Source organism: Coregonus lavaretus, assembly GCF_964263955.1.
Source record: "Coregonus lavaretus genome assembly, chromosome: 34".
NCBI classification, from domain to species: domain Eukaryota; kingdom Metazoa; phylum Chordata; class Actinopteri; order Salmoniformes; family Salmonidae; genus Coregonus; species Coregonus lavaretus.
Window position 1 is genome coordinate 9270443 of NC_140021.1, and position 21063 is coordinate 9291505.

Here is a 21063-nt window from a genome sequence, read left to right on the forward strand (position 1 = left end):
GCTTGTCGCAACAGTCTCAATCTCAGCCTAAAGGCTTTCATCTCCCACATCCATTAAGACATGACTAGGTATTTTCTCTCCTAGTAACCGCTCACTCCCTCTACTGTATCTCCCCTATGTCAGCCGCTGGCATGACAGCCCTGTTGCAATGGCAATAAAGGACAGCTGCACATCACCTTGTGCTCTGTCGGTAAGCAGCAGGGCGCCTCCCAGTCGTGACCCCAACCCTGGGTCATGGGGTCCCTTCAGGGGGTTCTTTGCTGCAGCGTTCTCCCCCACTGGCAGTGTTCTGGAACGCTGGCGCCCAGGAGAGTCTCCTCACACCTGGGCTATAGGGTCAACTCTGACCTCCTATACGTTTGGTCTTCCATCACAGTGTCGTGCCTGTTACCTCTTGTTAGAGGTGCGCACCTGGTGTCGGACCCAGCCTGTAGGAGCTACAGAACAGAATGATTATCATACATGCCTACTAATTACAGTCAGGCTGTGAAAGCAACTTAAGGAAGTGATGGAGACATAGGTTTATAGATGGGATCTTAACATGTGTAATATTGGATTAAGACACCATGTGTCCTGCATCCTGGTTAGGGGTGTATGATGTTGTAACACTCACAGCGTGGATGTCCTGGTGGTCTGGGGTTGCTGGCACTGCTGCCAAAGGAGGACTGAAAGTTGTGGATGGTCTCCTGCAAAATCTGCCTCTCTCTCCCCTGCAGCAACAATTCAGGTGAATAATAATTTAATATATTTTCATTGGATGTATCAAGGTGAACCCTCTTTGGTAACTAAACACAACAAGATAGAAATCAAACAAATAGATAGGCAGGGAACACATAGAGGGGGGGTAGTAAATATAAAAAACTCACCTTCCCAGCATTGAGTTCAGAAATGGCTGCCAGTATTTGTTGTCTCGGGCCATCCGACTTAATCCCCAGTTCCTTTAAATCTCCATCTGTTAGAGAAAGGAAAGCCTCCATATCCCCCTGTAGTGGATTGACTGAGTGAGTGGATGATATCAGGGTTAGGGTCAGGGTGTGTTTTTAAAGTATTCATACCAACCACAGATGCCCAAGCTCAACCTCGTCGGTGATGGTGCCACTGCTGGAGCCTCCACTGCTCTTGGAGCGTGGGTGGGAGGAGGCGGAGGACAGGGAGTCCCCCGGGGGAGGCTTGGGGGTGGGGGTTGGAGATGGGGTCAGGGATGGAGAGGTGCTCTTGGAGGTGGAGGAGTTCCCAGACTGGGGTCTCTTCTTCAGGTCAATCTTCTGCACAGAAAATAGATGTGTTTATCACTTCATCATGTTTTGCTAGTAATACAGACATGTTGTAAGCATGCATGAGCCTTTATAATGTCTTATAATAAGGCTGGTATATGTTATGTCTGACCCGTCTGGAGTGGACATCGTTGGCCACTAGGCTGGGGGTGCTGTGGATGTCTGGGAGGCTGATGTCAGGCACAGCGGGGGCAGGAGCAGCCACAGGCACAGGGGTGTGGCTTGGCACCTCTGCTGCCTGGGCCTTAGGATCCAGCAGGCCTGCAGCTCTCTTCCTCTGGGCAGCGATTTGAGACAGGACGCTCTCTGCACTGCCCCCTGTGGGGAAAGAGAGGAAACACAGCGCATGAGAAGCAGCAAATCAAATCAAATGTTATTGGTCACATACACTTGTTTAGCAGATGTTATTGAGGGTGTAGCAAAATGCTTGTGTTTCTAGCTCCGACAGTGCAGTAATATCTAACAAGTAATATCTAACAATTTCACAACATATACCCAATACACACAAATCTAAGTAAGGAATGAATTAAGAATATATATACATATGGACAAGCGATGTCAGAGTGGCATGGACTAAGATACAGTAGAATAGTATCAAATACAGTATATACAGATATGAGTAGTGCAAGATTTGTAAACATTATTAAAGTGGCCAGTGATTTCTAGTCTATGTCTATAGGTAGCAGCCTCTAATGTGCTAGTGATGGCTGTTTAACAGTCTGATGGCCTTGAGATAGAACCTGTTTTTCAGTCTCTCAGTCCCAGCTTTGATGCACCTGTACTGACCTCGTCTTCTGGATGATAGCGGGGTGAACAGGCAGTGGCTCGGGTGATTGATGTCCTTGATTATCTTTTTGGCCTTCCTGTGACATCGGGTGCTGTAGGTGTCCTGGAGGGCGGGTAGATTGCCCCCGGTAATGCGTTGTGCAGACAGCACCACACTCTGGAGAGCCTTGCGGTTGCGGGCGGTGCAGTTGCTATACCAGGCGGTGATACAGCCAGACAGGATCCTCTCAACTGTGCATCTGTAAAAGTTTGTGAGGGTTTTAGGTGCCAAGCCAAATTTCTTTAGCCTCCTGAGGTTGGAGAGGCTCTGTTGCGCCTTCTTCACCACACTGTCTGTGTGGGTGGTCCATTTCAGTTTGTCAGTGATGTGTACGCCAAGGAACTTGAAGCTTTCCACCTTCTCCACTGCAGTCCAGTTGATGTGGATAGGGGGGTGCTCCCTCTGCTGTTTCCTGAAGTCCACGATCAGCTCCTTTGTTTTGTTGATGTTGAGTGAGAGGTTATTTTCCTGGCACCACACTCCCAGAGCCCTCACCTCCTCCCTGTAGGCTGTCTCGTCATTGTTGGTAATCAAGCCTACTACTGTTGTGTCGTCTGCAAACTTGATGATTGAGTTGGAGGTGTGCTTGGCCATGCAGCCATGGGTGAACAGGGGGTACAGGAGTGGGCTGAGCACGCACCCTTGTGGTGCCCCAGTGTTGAGGATCAGCGAAGTGGAGGTGTTGTTTCCTACCTTCACCACCTGGGGTGGCCCGTCAGGAATTCCAGGACCCAGTTGCACAGGGTGGGGTTCAGACCCAGGGCCTCGAGCTTAATGATGAGCTTGGAGGGTATTATGGTGTTGAATGCTGAGCTATAGTCAATGAACAGCATTCTTACATAGGTATTCCTCTTGTCCAGATGGGATAGGGCAGTGTGTAGAGTGATGGCGATTGCATCGTCTGTGGATCTATTGGGGCGGTAAGCAAATTGAAGTGGGTCTAGGGTGGCAGGTAAGGTAGAGGTGATATGATCCTTGACTAGTCTCTCAAAGCACTTCATGATGACAGAGGTGAGTGCTACGCGTTTAGTTCAGTTACCTTTGCTTTCTTGGGTACAGGAACAATGGTGGCCATCTTGAAGCATGTGGGGACAGCAGACTGGGATAGGGAGAGATTGAATATGTCCATATACGTCTCGTGTCTGTGCCGTTGAATTGCACTAGCATTAGCTGTGTCTGCCCAAATCTCATTGATGAAAAGTCTGAAAGTAGGGGATGTGTGTGTGTGTGTGTGTGTGTGTGTGTGTGTGTGTGTGTGTGTGTGTGTGTGTGTGTAGCCTAGCACATGTATGCATATAAAGTCTGAAAGTAGGGGATGTGTGTGTGTGTGTGTGTGTGTGTGTGTGTGTGTGTGTGTGTGTGTGTGTGTGTGTAGCCTAGCGCATGTATGCATATGTACTTGTACCCGAGCGGTTGTGTGAGTCTGGCCCGTGGCGGTTGAGCCCTGCCACACCGTTGGAGCCCCCCGAAGAGTTGGGGGAGTGGTAGTTGCCTGAGTTGGAGGGGAAGGTGGACGAGGGGCCCTTGGTGATGCTGGGGAACTTGATAGACCTGCTCACCACACGACTGATAGGGTTCTGTGACACAGCATGAAATTAAATAATACTTTTCTTCCCTCCAAAATCAGGAACGATCTATCAGGGGTTTTCAATTTCATACAGTGAAAATTGTTTTTTCAGAAAATCATCGACAACTCGTGACTCACGATGTCAGAGTTGCCCCTGCTGTTGAAGTTGGCTTTGCAGGGCCTCTGTGGCATGGGCACAGAGGTCACTCTTGCCCTCTTTGATGACTCGAGAGCGGTCAGAGTTCCACGGCTCAAAGTCCGACGGGGGCAGGAAGGGTGGGATCACTGCCTTCAGCTTATCATTGGGCAGACGGGTCAGGGGCGCCCCGTTTCTCAGCTGGAAGTTTAGTAGAAGTTTTAATCAATTCAATCACACCAGCATTGCAGTATACAGTATATGCAGTAGCATGCACAGTAAATAGGCTATGGTCCCCAGTCCGGACAGAGCATATCAGTGTTCAGTTTTCTCTCAATAATATCCACAATGTGTAGCAGTTTGCCACAGGACTCTACAATGTTATTCGGCCAGCTTGAAACCTTTTAATGCATGCCAAAGAGTGAAACTGAAGTTTCAATGAAATGTAGCCACAGGGCTTAAGGTCAAGGAATTTTAATTCAAAACCACTTAAAATGTAAAGAATCCTACCATTGTGGTTATTAAAAAGTCATCCTTCTCCATTCCCGTCCTGCCAAGACCTATGAAACAGATACAAATTCACTTTCAAATAAATAAATAGGTAGTCTAGTACCATACTTGACATTCTCACATGTTCCTTTATCCAAGGCCCAACTGTTTCAACCACTGACCACAAAACAGTATGTTTCAACTAAATCTCTCAGTAAGAATATGGCCATTGTGAAAAATTAACCACCCCAAAACATCAAGGAATCAAGATGGTTTCTAGGAAATGCCACTCACAGACGTTTACGCTACTACTTTTGTTCAATTGCCATTTCCCAAAAACAATCCATGTACAATCAGCAGGACAGCGTCTTACAAGACTAGAGTGTTGGCATGGTGGTTCTAAACTGACTAAACTGTATTTACAAATATGCAGCTTTCAAAACTAAAACAACTACTTTGGAAGATTGTCTGTCATTTGTCAGTCATGTGTCATTTGTTTGTCATGTGTCACCACTGTCTTTGCTCTTGGCTGTCCACGCTGTGCTGATGTCAGTACTCCCCAGTGCTGCAGGGGGCGCTCCGTTGGGGGTGGCACACTTCCTCTCAGCCTTCATGGTGGCGTCCAGAGAGGCTTCGGGGTCATCGGGGAAGGGGGCCAGGCGGTTGGAGGACAGCCAGTGCCTTAAGAGTGTGGGTCAGCTTGAGCCTCCGGAACCTGTTAGACATACTGTTCCACCACGACTGGACAGGAAGGAGACAGTAGTCATGTGTCATGTGATAATAAACAGAGAGTACACAACATGCGGCTCGCAATCTGATTAATTTGGCTCTGGTCTTAACAGTGCCTAACCTTAAGTCCTCCTCTGTCATCAGGTGGTACGGGGACGTTGTTGAGAGACTGCCTGCTCTTGGAGCCAGTGAGGGGAGTCCTGCCCCGGTGTTTTCCCTTGTCTTTGTCCACCTGCATGCAGACGGACGCCAACAGCCTCACGAGCTCAGTGTCTGTGGGGAAGCAAATGGCTGAGCGTGACTGGGGTGCATTGGGTTTACCGGGGATGTAATCATTAGTCCAAAACGTTTTGCAAAGGAAACCGTTAACTCCAAACAGAAAATGTTTTGCAATTTCTATTGGACAAATTCAGGTAAGTCCCTCACAGTACAAATGCATTATAACACTTCACACTGACTATCTACACCAGTAATACACCCAGAAGCAGAGGCAGGTTATGTCATGGTTTTACCTGGGTCATTCAGCAGCATGACCAGGTCAAAGGCCGTGTATCCATTCTTGGCTCGCAGGTTGACATCTGCATCCTGATTGAGCAGATACTTCACCACATCTTTATTCCTATGAGCACAGGTACGAAAGAAGAAAAGCTCAGATAAAAAGCCCACTTTTAAAAAGCAAAGTTCATGCAACTTGACTGTATGAGTGTTTTAGCCTTTGTGTGTTTGTGAAGGTGTCTGTGTCGTACAAGAAAGTATAACCAAAATGGCTGCCACATGTCATAGGTCTTTACCCATGGTACGTGGCCTGCATGAGGCCGTCCAGACGTGTACTCCATCTTGTTTGTCCACGTCGGTGCTCTTCTCAACCAGGAGCTGCACCACTTCCAGCTGCCCGCTGACAGCTGCGATCATTAGGGGAGACGCCCCGCCTGGGTTGGTCATGTTCACCTGGGACGGGTCCTCCTCCAAGATCTCCTTCACCAGTTGGGAGTTGCCTGGGATACACAGTAAAACACATACAAAACATACACACACACGTGCAAACACATACACACAAGTGGAAGGGGGAAAAAGTAAGGAACTTGTCTGTCGGCCCTGCATTAAAAAACAGAATTGGTTAAAGAAAACTGTGATAAATAAAAAAGTATACCAGTTTCATTTCAGGACCAAAGGATTGACAGCCGTCCCATATAGATTGCAAAATAGTTGGGAAGAGATTTCTGACGTACCGATTCCATGGCATAGTGTTTATGAACTGATACGCAAAACGACGCCGGATTCAAAACGTATAATTTTTCAATTTAAATTACTATATAAAATTATTGCTACCAATAGAATGTTATTTATATGGGGGATCATCCCAGCTCTGCAGATTTTCCTGCGAAGAGACAGAATCATTAGATCATTTGTTTTGGTACTGTCCATTTGTGGCTTGTTTTTGGACACAGGTCCAGGAATGGCTAAAGGATTTTAATATTTACCTGGAGCTAACCCTGCAGATAGCATTACTGGGTGATCTGAAAAGTCATAGTCAATCGATCAATAATATAATAATACTTTTAGCAAAAATGTTTACTTTCAATTTACAATCTGTAGAAACAATGAGAATAGAAAGGTTCAGAACTTTTGTAAAACATCACAGTACAGTTGAAAAATATATGGCAAATAGGAATCCAATATGGATGGTGTTAAGAGATAGATGGGTGGTGTTGAATGGAGTTGAAGGATGGGACTAATAACATCTAACAACTAATAACAACAAGATAACTAATAATGTAAGCATTTTGTGAAAGAGCACAGTTAGAAAGATATGGCATATAGAAGCAAACCGGATGGACATCATGAAAATGATCGGAGAGGTTGAGGGTAGAGGAAGTTCAGGAGTAAAAACAAACAAAATATAATTATTGTAAAATTGACTGTGTCCATAAAATGTATATAGTATGTATAAGCTGGAAGTAGAGGCCTAAGCATTGTTGTTCACTAGTTTACTCCAATTAGGGAAGGGGTGGTGGGGTTGGAAAGTAATAAAGGGAAATATATCTTTTTTTAAAGGATATGTACATGTGTATGTATGTGTATGTATATATATGTATGTGTGTATATGTATGTATGTGTATGTATGTATATATATATGTATATGTATGTATGCGTGTGTATATATATATATATATATATATATATATATATATATATATATATATATATATATATATATATATATATATATATATATATATATATATATATTTGCGAGAGAAAAAAACATGGGGGATTGGAAGTGATGCAGACAATTACATTGATGGAAGTTACAATCTATCTGCAATATTAAAGCTGATCTACCCACAAAAAATTAAAATAAAATAAAAAAAACATACAGTCGTGGTCAAAGGTTTTGAGAATGACACAAATACTAATTTTCACAAAGTCTGCTGCCTCAGTTTTGATGATGGCAATTTGCATATACTCCAGAATGTCATGAAGAGTGATCAGATGAATTGCAATTAATTGCAAACTCCCTCTTTACCATGAAAATGAACTTAATCCCAAAAAAACATTTCCACTGCATTTCAGCCATGCCACAAAAGGACCAGCTGACATCATGTCAGTGATTCTCTCGTTAACACAGGTGAGAGTGTTGACGAGGACAAGGCTGGAGATCACTCTGTCATGCTGATTGAGTTAGAATAACAGACTGGAAGCTTTAAAAGGAGGGTGGTGCTTGAAATCATTGTTCTTCCTCTGTTAACCATGGTTACCTGCAAGGAAACACGTGCCGTCATCATTGCTTTGCACAAAAAGGGCTTCATAGGCAAGGATATTGCTGCTAGTAAGATTGCACCTAAATCAACCATTTATCGGATCATCAAGAACTCCCTGCCGACCTGGCATCTTTTCACTCCCTCCTCTCTACATTTTCTTAATCTGTTTCTGCTGCTAAGGCCACTTTCTACCACTCTAAATTCCAAGCATCTGCCTCTAACCCTAGGAAGCTCTTTGCCACATTTTCCTCCCTCCTGAATCCCCCCCCCCCCCCCCCCTCCCCCTCCTCCTCTCTCTCTGTGGATGACTTCGTCAACCACTTTGAAAAGAAGGTTGACGACATCCGATCCTCGTTTGTTAAGTCTAATGACACTGCTGGTCCTACTCACACTGCCCTACCCTATGCTTTGACTTCTTTCTCCCCTCTCTCTCCAGATAAAATCCTGCGACTTGTGACTGCAGGCCGCCCAACAACCTGCCCGCTTGACCCCATCCCCTCCTCTCTTCTCCAGACCATCTCCAGTGACCTTCTCCCCTACCTCACCTCGCTGATCAACTCATCCTTGACCACTGGCCATGTCCCTTCCGTCTACAAGAGAGCGAGAGTTGCTCCCCTTCTCAAAAAACCAACACTCGATCCCACTGATGTCAACAACTACAGACCAGTATCCCTTCTTTCTTTTCTTTCCAAAACTATTGAGCGTGCCGTCTTTAGCCAACTCTCTTGCTATCTCTCTCAGAATGACCTTCTTGATCCAAACCAGTCAGGTTTCAGGACTGGTCATTCAACTGAGACTGCTCTTCTCTGTGTCACGGAGGCTCTCCGCACTGCTAAAGCTAACTCTCTCTCCTCTGCTCTTGTCCTTCTAGACCTGTCTGCTGCCTTTGATACTGTGAACCATCAGATCCTCCTCTCCACCCTCTCCGAGCTGGGCATCTCCGGCGCGGCTCACTCCTGGATTGCGTCCTACCTGACCGGTCGCTCCTACCAAGTGGCGTGGCGAGAAGCTGTCTCCGCACCACGTGCTCTCACCACTGGTGTCCCCCAGGGCTCAGTTCTAGGCCCTCTCCTTTTCTCCCTATACACCAAGTCACTTGGCTCTGTCATATCCTCACATGGCCTCTCCTATCATTGCTACGCTGACGATACACAACTAATCTTCTCCTTTCCCCCTTCTGATAACCAGGTGGCGAATCGCATCTCTGCATGTCTGGCAGACATATCAGTATGGATGACGGATCACCACCTCAAGCTGAACCCTGGCAAGACGGAGCTGCTCTTCCTCCCGGGGAAGGACTGCCCGTTCCATGATCTCGCCATCACGGTTGACAACTCCGTTGTGTCCTCCTCCCAGAGTGCGAAGAGCCTTGGCGTGACCCTGGACAACACCCTGTCGTTCTCCGCTAACATCAAGGCGGTGACCCGCTCCTGCAGGTTCATGCTCTACAACATTCGGAGAGTACGACCCTGCCTTACACAGGAAGCGGCACAGGTCCTAATCCAGGCACTTGTCATCTCCCGTCTGGATTACTGCAACTCGCTGTTGGCTGGCCTCCCTGCCTGTGCCATTAAACCCCTACAACTCATCCAGAACGCCGCAGCCCGTCTGGTGTTCAACCTTCCCAAGTTCTCTCACGTCACCCCCCTCCTCCGCACACTCCACTGGCTTCCAGTTGAAGCTCGCATCCGTTACAAGACCATGGTGCTTGCCTATGGAGCAGTGAGGGGAACGGCACCTCTGTACCTTCGGGCTCTGATCAGTCCCTACACCCAAACGAGGGCATTGCGTTCATCCACCTCTGGCCTGCTGGCTCCCCTTCCTCTGCGGAAGCATAGTTCCCGCTCAGCCCAGTCAAAACTGTTCGCTGCTCTGGCACCCCAATGGTGGAACAAGCTCCCTCACGACGCCAGGACAGCGGAGTCACTCACCACCTTCCGGAGACATTTGAAACCCCACCTCTTTAAGGAATACCTGGGATAGGATAAAGTAATCCTTCTACCCCCCCCCCCACCCCAAAAAAAATAATAATTGTAAAGTGGTTATCCCACTGGCTATAGGGTGAATGCACCAATTTGTGAGTCGCTCTGGATAAGAGCGTCTGCTAAATGACGTAAATGTGCCCTTGAGCAAGGCACTTAACCCTAATTGCTCCTGTAAGTCGCTCTGGATAAGAGCGTCTGCTAAATGACTAAAATGTAAAAAAATGTAAACTTAAAGGAGAGAGGTTCAATTGTTGTGAAGAAGGCGTTAGGGTGCCCAAGAAAGTCCAGCAAGCGCCAGGTCTGTCTCCTAAAGTTGATTCAGCTGCGGGATCGGGGCACCACCAGTGCAGAGCTTGCTCAGAAATGGCAGCAGGCAGGTGTGAGTGCATCTGCACGCACAGTGAGGGGAAGACTTTTGGAGGATGGCCTGGTGTCAAGAAGGGCAGCGAGGAAGCCACTTCTCTCCAGGAAAAACATCAGGGACACACTGATATTCTGCAAACGGTACAGGGATTGGACTGCTGAGGACTGGGGTAAAGTCATTTTCTCTGATGAATCCCCTTTCCGATTGTTTGGGGCATCTGGAAAAAAGCTTGTCCGGAGAAGACAAGGTGAGCGCTACCATCAGTCCTGTGTCATGCCAACAGTAAAGCATCCTGAGACCATTCATGTGTGGGGTTGCTTCTCAGCCAAGGGAGTGGGCTCACTCACAATTTTGCCTAAGAACACAGCCATGAATAAAGAATGGTACCAACACATCCTCAGAGAGCAACTTCTCCCAACCATCCAAGAACAGTTTGGTGACGACCAATGCCTTTTCCAGCATGATGGAGCACCTTGCCATAAGGCAAAAGTGATAACTAAGTGGCTCGGGGAACAAAACATCGACATTTTGGGTCCATGGCCGGGAAACTCCCCAGACCTTAATCCCATTGAGAACTTGTGGTCGATCCTCAAGAGGCGGGTGGACAAACAAAAACCCACAAATTCTGACAAATTCCAAGCATTGATTATGCAAGAATGAGCTATCATCAGTCAGGATGTGGCCCAGAAGTTAATTGACAGCATGCCAGGGCGGATTGCAGAGGTCTTGAAAAAGAAGGGTCAACACTGCAAATATTGACTCTTTGCATAAACTTAATGTAATTGTCAATAAAAGCCTTTGACACTTATGGAAGGCTTGTAATTATACTTCAGTATACCATAGTAACATCTGACAAAATTATCTCATAACACTGAAGCAGCAAACTTTGTGAAGACCAATACTTGTGTCATTCTCAAAACTTTTGACCACGACTGTACACACATAAACACACACAGAGATATGTTTATGAACACGCACACAACAACGCACACAAGATATAATAATATGCCATTTAGCAGACGCTTTTATCCAAAGCGACTTACAGTCACGTGTGCATACATTTTTACATATGGGTGGTCGTGGGGATCGAACCCACTACCCTGGCGTTACAAGCGCCATGCTCTACCAATTGAGCTACAGAGGACCAGAGGATATGTGTCACATGTATGTGACCAATACACATTGATTTGATTTGACACACAGGATTACCACAGACCACTAAATTTCAGCTACAGACAATCTTATTGAAAAAAAGGTCTCTGGTCTCCACCCAAAAGTTTAAAATGTTTTCAGCCCTTGCAGACCCCACACAATCTTCCCTTCCAGGGTTTAGCACTTACGCCAGACTGCATTGAGCAACCATGTAAGACTGCCCAGTGCACATGCCATGTTAGATTCTCATAAAATCACATAGACCCTACTTCAGGGATGTTTGAGAATCACTTCTTGGTTTACCTACATTCATGGTTGGTTTACCTATTGTACACGCATGGTAGTGTTATGCCAACTCTTGCAGACATAACTCAATACGACAGCTTTTCCCTTACAATGCAATACGTCCTCTCACAAGGCAAACCTCGGTTTGTTTAATATGTGTCTGCGTCACCTAACTTCAAGGCACTGAAGACATCTGGTCTCCTCTTCTCGTCATCTATGAGGGGGTTAAAAGGACAGAAGATGAATGTACAAAGGACTGAAAACCTGGTGAAGCAACAATCCTACATGGTCACAATGAACTACGTTACCCACCACCACCACACACTACCCCATTGCTGAACCCAGTCACATTGGGTAACAAAATAAGGCAGGGAACCCTCAGTGGAGAAATACTGGAGAGATGTACAGGCTAAAGTTAAAGAGATTCTCCGCTACGTTTGTATACTTTTTAGCCAGTAGTTCTGAAAGTAGCACTCACGAGCCAAAAGTGGTCCCCGAAATGTGCACCACGTCATCGCTCTCTCTCTCTCTCTGCTGTGTCCCCTGAGACATTGGGCCCTCCTTCAACCTCATTGGATAACGCTGGGAAAGCCTCTTGCTAGCTGTCACTCAAATATGAGGGGCTCGAAGTTGAATTGCTAGGGGGCTGGCCCACGTGGGGGGAAATGTAGGGAAAATGGCGCTGCACCGATTCAAGAAAACAGTCGCCTTCATGGCTAATTGAGGTAAGACAGTCATTCTGCTCATAGATTATTCATGTATGAACTACACATTGAAACATCCAGACCCCCCTCAAAAATACTTTATTAGTCTCCAAAGTATCAGAGCATGTCTTTAACAAAGCTCAGTCCAAAACCATCAGGAGAGTGGACCACAATCACATGACTGCTAGCCAGGGAGACAGATGAGGGAACTCAAAACACACGTGACTGGTCCTAATTTTGTACTGAATTGTAGTTAAGGTTATTGTGCTTAGATGTACAGTATACCACACCAATAATGTATGTATTAAGAATGCAGGGGTGATATGGACACTACGTGAGCAGTGACTTGGCATCAATTGAACTGCAAAACAATTGGGAAAATGCATGCAGAAAATATTTTATTAAATTGTTTAGGTTAGGACCAATGACATGTATTAACCCTAAATGACTGACCGGGGGCACGCCCCCATTCTCATCGACGGGGCTGTAGTGGAACAGGTTGAGAGCTTCAAGTTCCTTGGTGTCCACATCACCAACGAACTATCATGGTCCAAACACACCAAGACAGTCGTGAAGAGGGCACGACAAAGCCTATTCCCCCTCAGGAGACTGAAAAGGTTTGGCATGGGTCCTCAGATCCTCAAAAAATTCTACAGCTGCACCATTGAGAGCATCCTGACTGGTTGCATCACCGCCTGGTATGGCAACTGCTTGGCCTCCGACCGCAAGGCACTACAGAGGGTAGTGCGTACGGCCCAGTACATCACTGGGGCCAAGCTTCCTGCCATCCAGGACCTCTATACCAGGCGGTGTCAGAGGAAGGCCCTCAAAATTGTCAAAGACTCCAGCCACCCTAGTCATAGACTGTTCTCTCTGCTACCGCACGGCAAGCGGTACCGGAGTGCCAAGTCTAGGTCCAAAAGACTTCTCAACAGCTTCTACCCCCAAGCCATAAGACTCCTGAACAGCTAATCATGGCTACCCGGACTATTTGCACTGCCCCCCCACCCCATCCTTTTTACGCTGCTGCTACTCTGTTAATTATTTATGCATAGTCACTTTAACTCTACCCACATGTACATATTACCTCAACTACCTCAACTAGCCGGTGCCCCCGCACATTGACTCTGCAACGGTACCCCCCTGTATATATAGCCTCCCTACTGTTACTTTATTTTACTTCTGCTCTTTTTTTTCTCAACACTTTTTTTGTTGTTGTTTTATTTTTTTAATTTTTGTTAAAAATAAATGCACTGTTGGTTAAGGGCTGTAAGTAAGCATTTCACTGTAATGTCTGCACCTGTTGTATTCGGCGCATGTGACCAATAACATTTGATTTGATTTGATTTGATTTGTTTTGAAGCCACCGCACAGCCATTTTGGTACTCCTCCATTGTAAAAAATATTTTGGAAGGTATAGAAATGCATTTATTAATGACTATATTTGTTTTTGACATGTTTATTCTATTACAGACTCATAATGCATACTTTTAAATTATATTAAGTGAATTGAATATAAAAACATATTTCTTAAAGGATTGCATGCAGTCGAAAACGTGATTTTCCTGTGTTTTATATATATTTCCACACTATGTGGTTGGAATAATACTGAGAAAATGTGAAAATTATGATAATGCCCTTTTAGTGTAAGAGCTGTTTGAAAAGACCGCCTGAAATTTCTGCCTGTTTTGGTGGGATGGTTTTGGCCTGCCTGGTGACATCACCATTAGTTAGACCAATAAGAAATAGAGTTCCAAACCTCTCTGCCAACAACAGCTCGTTTTCAGCTGCATTGGACCTTTATTTATTTCTGGAGACTACTGATGTTACTGTCCCCACTACAACAAATAAATACATGTAATGTTGTCCTGAAATACTGTAGAATTCCATTCTTTCCCATGAAGCACTGCTACTTTCGGGGAGTGCCAATATGGCGGCCAGTGGCTCCAAAGCCTCTCATTGGCCTTTACATTGAATCAGCAATCCAGGGTTTACTGAGTCATCATGATCATTAGAATAGGTAACTGATTGAACAAATTCTTGGAAGCTTCAGCTTCAGATAGCTCACCCCTTTGCAATGTTCAGTTAGTTGCCCGTTGCTGAACACAGCCCTGCTATAATAACAATTTGTCAAAGAAATGCAGAGCTCAGATGTTTTCAAGGGTAGGTTTAAAATCCAAACACAAGAGGCACATCAAAGAGAACAGGTGTCTAAAGGGGAAACTCTGTAACGATGACTGTTTCTTTTAGACAGCCAAGGTGTGACCACTGACTGCATTTCAAGATTATTCCAGTGTTCTCCTGAATGTTTCTTCAGCAGGACACAGAACCCTGAATCAGTATCAAGCCCTGCTAACAATAACATTTCCTAAACAAATTGAAACCTAGCCTAAAGGTGTTATACAGGGGGTCTGTTCCAAGTAAGCTTAATGATAGAGCAAGCGAATGGCCATGCTGTGAGGCAGCTAGGAGCGCCGTCATATCCTCGCCCCCGCCAAAGCAGCCGATGCGATTGTTGTTGTTGCCGTTGGCGATGCCCTCGGCGAGCGCCAGGTGGTCGTAGTCGTCGACGAAGGTGCCACTCTCCAGGAGGAGCTTGGCCACGTGGGTGTGGCCGCCCCTGGCCGCCACGGTCAGATCACTGGCCCCCATCCGGTTCCTGCCGTTCATCTCTGCCCCGTTCTCCAGTCGGATGTGGGCCACATTTAGATGGCCAAACCTGTTGGACAACAAGACAATGTCATGATCCTCTGTAGCTCAGTTGGTAGAGCATGGCGCTTGCAACACCAGGGTTGTGGGTTTGATTCCCAGGGCCACCCGTATGTAAAAATGTATGCACGCATGACTGTAAGTCGCTTTGGATAAAAGTGTCTGCTAAATGGCACATATTATCATGGAACTTTCCAGAGATTTCCAAAAACATTCTGTAGTAAGAGGTAGGCAATGGACAAACGATGCTCTTAATGCTTCCTGTTTTGTAGACTAGGGGAACTCTCACATGGGGTCATTGCTCACATAGTACACAGGTGAGAGCAGAGAGGCTATAAGGACACTCCTGACCTGCTCAACAACTAACCAAAATCTAAAAACGGACCCTTACCTGACTAACCAATTATGAAATTAAATATCGGTTTGCAGGTCAGTGGTGTCCATATAGCCTTTGTCGTAAATATATTTGACTCAAAAGTAGTCAACTCAAAAATATCTCTCAAGAAACTGGAGCCTGTGAATCCAGAAATGAGACTTTTATTATCTAATAACAGAAGCCAAGCAGTTCCATGGAGCGGCTGTCTCTCTCTGGCTTAGAGCTCCCTTTATACACACACACATACATAATCATGTTACATAGCATATACAGTCCCTCCCCTTAGGGCAAATTATTAACTTATTTTAGTGCCACTCTACCTTATCTTTCAACGTCCATGTGGTTTACTCCAAAAGGCCATGGGCGCTTTTCCATATGAGGCCTGTTTCCCTAATCTCATTATATTGGTGGCAGACCCTTTCTTTTTTTCTATATTTTTTTTTTTTTTTGGGGGGGGGGGTGGATCAGCTTAATATTGCAGATAGATTGTATCTTCTATCAATGTAATTGTCTGCATCACTTCCAATCCCCCATGTTTTTTATATATATACTCCCCTTTATTACTTTTCAACCCCGCCATCCTTTCCCTACTTGGAGTAAATTAGTGAACAACAATGCCCAGGCCTCTACTTCCGGTCTATACTTACTATCTACACCTTATGGACACAGTTAATTTTACAATAATTCTATTATATATATATATATATATATATATATATATATATATATATATATATATATATATATATATATATATATATATATATAATGTATTTTTTTGCTCCTGAACTTCTTCTACTCTCAACCTCTCCGATCATTTTCATGATGTCCATCCGGTTTGCTTCTATATGCCATATCTTTCTAACTGTGCTCTTTCCCAAAAGCTCCCAACATACAACCTATATACTTATTATGGACACAGTATGCTTACATTATTAGCTATCTTTGTTATTATTTGTTGTTATTTGTTATTAGTCCCATCCTTCAACTCTATTCAATACCTCCCATCTATCTCTTAACACCGTCCATATAGGATTTCTATTTGCCATATATATTTCAACCGTACTGTGATGTTTACAAAAGTTCTGAACCATTCTATTCTCATTGCTTCTACAGACCCTTTCTTAAAAACAATACACATACATACATTAATGCATGTTTATACACTGTATTGGCTATATTCCTTATTTGAGCATGCATCTGGATTACAAAATGTCAATCATGTTTACTATATTTTACCTTTGACATTTCCCAACATTTGCCTTAATGATGAGAGCAGAGAGGCTATAAGGACACTCCTGACCTGCTCAACAACTAACCAAAATCTAAAAACGGACCCTTACCTGACTAACCAATTATGAAATTAAATATCGCTTTGCAGGTCAGTGGTGTCCATATAGCCTTTTCCAGGAGAGCATATGGCTCTTACCGTTAAAGATTACCTTTATGTTTTTGGGAAACTCACCCCTGCTAGTAAGGATTGTTTTATATTGTAATATAATATTATAATTATATAATTTTAATCGGGGACACACCCATTTAACATCTGTATAAGTTATTGACCAATGAGCACATAAACTGGTAGCGACCACACCTTGTAGCCTGCATGAGAGGCGTCCAGCCATAGTTGTTACGGCTGTCCACCGAAGCCCCCTATCGCAGTAGAAATCGGACCAGATTCTCATGTCCACTCGCCGAGGCGAACTGCAACGCCGTGTTGCGCTGGCACCAGCGAGATTCCGGGTGATGTCCACAACATTGCATTCTGACCCCACTTCTGACCGCAGTCTGCTTTGTCTCCCGAACTCTTTCGCCCCGGTATCATGAATCCCTCGAGCAGTTTCGTAGTCTCCTTCATCACTAGCACGAAACGTTTCCCGGAACACCTAAATTAATCTCCAAGGTTAGTTTGAGTTCCAGTTGTGGTGTTCTAAAACTTTTCTCCAATGTCTATCGGTGGCCCATCTTTCAAAAGCATGACGCACTAACAAGTGTAAAGTTCACTCGAGTAATACGCAGGTTTGGTTTGTACTATCACAAATATTATAAAAATATGTAAATAATATAGCAACCAGTGTTACTATCTATCCCGTCTCAACCTCTGGAAATCTCTTCGTTCCCTGTTGCCATTCTGCGCGTGTGCAAGATGCATAAAACATAATAGTGGTCTTTTTTCGGACCACCCAGCCTGGCAGCCAATCAGCCCAGCAAGTACAATTAAATGCTTAACTCGCAAGCTCTAACCAACATTGCAGTAATTACAATCTATCACATTAATTTGTAGTATAGCAACTTAATATTCATATTTTAATGGTCAACTTTAATATTCATTAGGCATGACATGGGATTTTGGATATACAGTGGGGAGAACAAGTATTTGATACACTGCCGATATTGCAGGTTTTCCTACTTACAAAGCATGTAGAGGTCTGTAATTTTTTATCATATGTACACTTCAACTGTGAGAGACGGAATCTAAAACAAAAATCCAGAAAATCACATTGTATGATTTTTAAGTAATTAATTTGCATTTTATTGCATGACATAAGTATTTGATACATCAGAAAAGCAGAACTTAATATTTGGTACAGAAACCTTTGTTTGCAATTACAGAGATCATACGTTTCCTGTAGGTCTTGACCAGGTTTGCACACACTGCAGCAGGGATTTTGGCCCACTCCTCCATACAGACCTTCTCCAGATCCTTCAGGTTTCGGGGCTGTCGCTGGGCAATACGGACTTTCAGCTCCCTCCAAAGATTTTCTATTGGGTTCAAGTCTGGAGACTGGCTAGGCCACTCCAGGACCTTGAGATGCTTCTTACGGAGCCACTCCTTAGTTGCCCTGGCTGTGTGTTTCGGGTCGTTGTCATGCTGGAAGACCCAGCCACAACCCATCTTCAATGCTCTTACTGAGGGAAGGAGGTTGTTGGCCAAAATCTCGCGATACATGGCCCCATCCATCCTCCCCTCAATACGGTGCAGTCGTCCTGTCCCCTTTGCAGAAAAGCATCCCCAAAGAATGACGTTTCCACCTCCATGCTTCACTGTTGGGATGGTGTTCTTGGGGTTGTACTCATCCTTCTTCTTCCTCCAAACATGGCGAGTGGAGTTTAGACCAAAAAGCTCTATTTTTGTCTCATCAGACCACATGACCTTCTCCCATTCCTCCTCTGGATCATCCAGATGGTCATTGGCAAACTTCAGACGGGCCTGGACATGCACTGGCTTGAGCAGGGGGACCTTGCGTGCGCTGCAGGATTTATTCCATGACGGCGTAGTGTGTTATTAATGGTTTTCTTTGAGACTGTGGTCCCAGCTCTCTTCAGGTCATTGACCAGGTCCTGCCGTGTAGTTCTGGGCTGATCTCTCACCTTCCTCATGATCATTGATGCCCCACTAGGTGAGATCTTGCATGGAGCCCCAGACCGAGGGTGATTGACCGTCATCTTGAACTTCTTCCATTTTCAAATAATTGCGCCAACAGTTGTTGCCTTCTCACCAAACTGCTTGCCCATTGTCCTGTAGCCCACCCCAGCCTTGTGCAGGTCTACAATTCTATCCCTGATGTCCTTACACAGCTCTCTGGTCTTGGCCATTGTGGAGAGGTTGGAGTCTGTTTGATTGAGTTTGTGGACAGGTGTCTTTTATACAGGTAACGAGTTCAAACAGGTGCAGTTAATACAGGTAATGAGTGGAGAACAGGAGGGCTTCTTAAAGAACAGGTCTGTGAGAGCCGGAATTCTTACTGGTTGGTAGGTGATCAAATACTTATGTCATACAATAAAAAGCAAATTAATTACTTAAAAATCATACAATGTGATTTTCTGGATTTTTGTTTTAGATTCCGTCTCTCACAGTTGAAGTGTACCTATGATAAAAATTACAGACCTCTACATGCTTTGTAAGTAGGAAAACCTGCAAAATCGGCAGTGTATCAAATACTTGTTCTCCCCACTGTAGGCCTACTGTTCTCTAGGCTTCTAAATGAGAGAACACTGGACATTTTTTTTGTATGGCACTATTGTTTTATATTGCTTTTTATAAATTGGACTTCTGGTTGTTAATTTAATTGACAATTGTCTTTTATAAATGCAGTCCAGTGGAGGCTGCTGAGGGGAGAACGGCTCATAATAATGGCTGGAACAGAGCTAATGGAATGGCATCAAACACATAGAAACCATGTGTTTGATGTATTTGATACCATTCCACCAGTTCTGCTCCAGCCATTACCACGAGCCCATCCTCCCCAATTAAGATGCCACCAACCTCCTGTGAAATGCACTATAAACATGCATACCCTCATTATGGACCTGTGAGCTGTTATGAATACTGTGCAGAGCAAAATCCAGAATATACACACAATACTAACTGCAGTCAGATTCTCTACCCTTCTCCTTTAGTGTATACCTGTTCACTCCCCCTCATCAATTAAAACCATTGTATGGGCTAGAGCAGGGGTGTCAAACTCATTTTAGCTCAGGGGCCACATGGAGGAAAATCTATTCCCAAGTGGGCCGGACCGGTAAAATCATGGTATATATAACTTAAAAACAACAACTTCAGATTGTTTTCTTTGTTTTAATACTATCAACATAAAACATAAAGCTGGAGCCTGAGGACAGTGTGTCCAAAATAGTACAAGCACAACATCACTATTAATCATAATATTATTTGAAAATTCTAAAGAAAAAGAACACACAAACACACAATGCCTCAGTGATTCACATAACTGTTTCACAGATCACAGAACTATATCAGGGTGTCATTTCTCAGGCAGAAATGTAGATACAAATACTGAAATCCTGTTCCCCAAATAAGTGCAAGAACCACAGAGTCAAGAATAGGTTAAATATACAAATAAAATAAAATCAATTAAAAACAATAGCACATCAACATAAAAACATATAAACATAAAGCTGGAGCCTGAGGACAGTGTGTCCAAAAGCACAACATCACTATTAATCATAAAACACCTCAAGTTATTTGAAATTCTGAGGACAAACAACACACAAACACACAATGCCTCAGTGATTCACAGAAGTATATCACAGATCACAGAACTATATCAGGGTGTCTCATGCAGCACTTTAAGTGGGGTTGCATAGTTTATTTGACTCCTGATACCTGGCATCTTTTAGCTTTCACCAGCGCATCAATATCAGGCGTCACATCCTGAGTGGCAGCCAACTTCCGGATGTGATTCAAGTGCTTGTGCGTGAGCCTTGAGCGCAGCTTTGTTTTATTCATGACGTTATCCATCTTTAATGACTTGCAACACAAAGCCTCCTGGTGCAAAATACAGTGAAAAGTCCAAAAATCACGTCCTCCATTTGCAGATTGCACTTTCTCTCTGAACTTTGTCACAACGCCTGCTTTTTTCCCGATAATTGAGGGCGCACCATCTGTAGCCAGGCTGACAGCGCGGGACCAGTCCACTCCGACCCTGTCCAGCGCGCCGACGAGTGCAGTGAAAATATCAGCTGCTGTCGTTGTATCTGTCATGGGCACCAACTCCACGAACTCCTCGGTGACGGTCAATGTGTCATCAACTCCGCGGATGAAAATGGCCAGTTGTGCAACATCTGTAATGTCCGTGCTTTCATCAATTGCAACCGAAAACGCAATAAATGACTTTACTTTTTGCTTCAACTGGCTGTCCAAATCCACTGAAAGATCGGAAATCCTGTCTGCAACTGTGTTTCTT

At 44.6% G+C, this 21063-nt stretch overlaps 1 pseudogene across 1 annotated transcript; it reads right to left on the bottom strand.

Annotated features, from left to right (window-relative positions):
* Positions 1-254: 254 nt before the first annotated feature.
* Positions 255-16981, bottom strand: LOC311109263 (ankyrin repeat and SAM domain-containing protein 6-like; annotated as a pseudogene). Its single transcript has 14 exons — positions 16953-16981; positions 14724-14992; positions 11739-11783; positions 5813-6016; positions 5534-5640; positions 5143-5294; positions 4804-5033; positions 4314-4363; positions 3806-4004; positions 3506-3677; positions 1387-1592; positions 867-1265; positions 614-710; positions 255-437 (listed from the first exon to the last, which is right to left on the bottom strand). The product of its transcript is annotated as an ankyrin repeat and SAM domain-containing protein 6-like (transcript).
* Positions 16982-21063: the final 4082 nt, after the last annotated feature.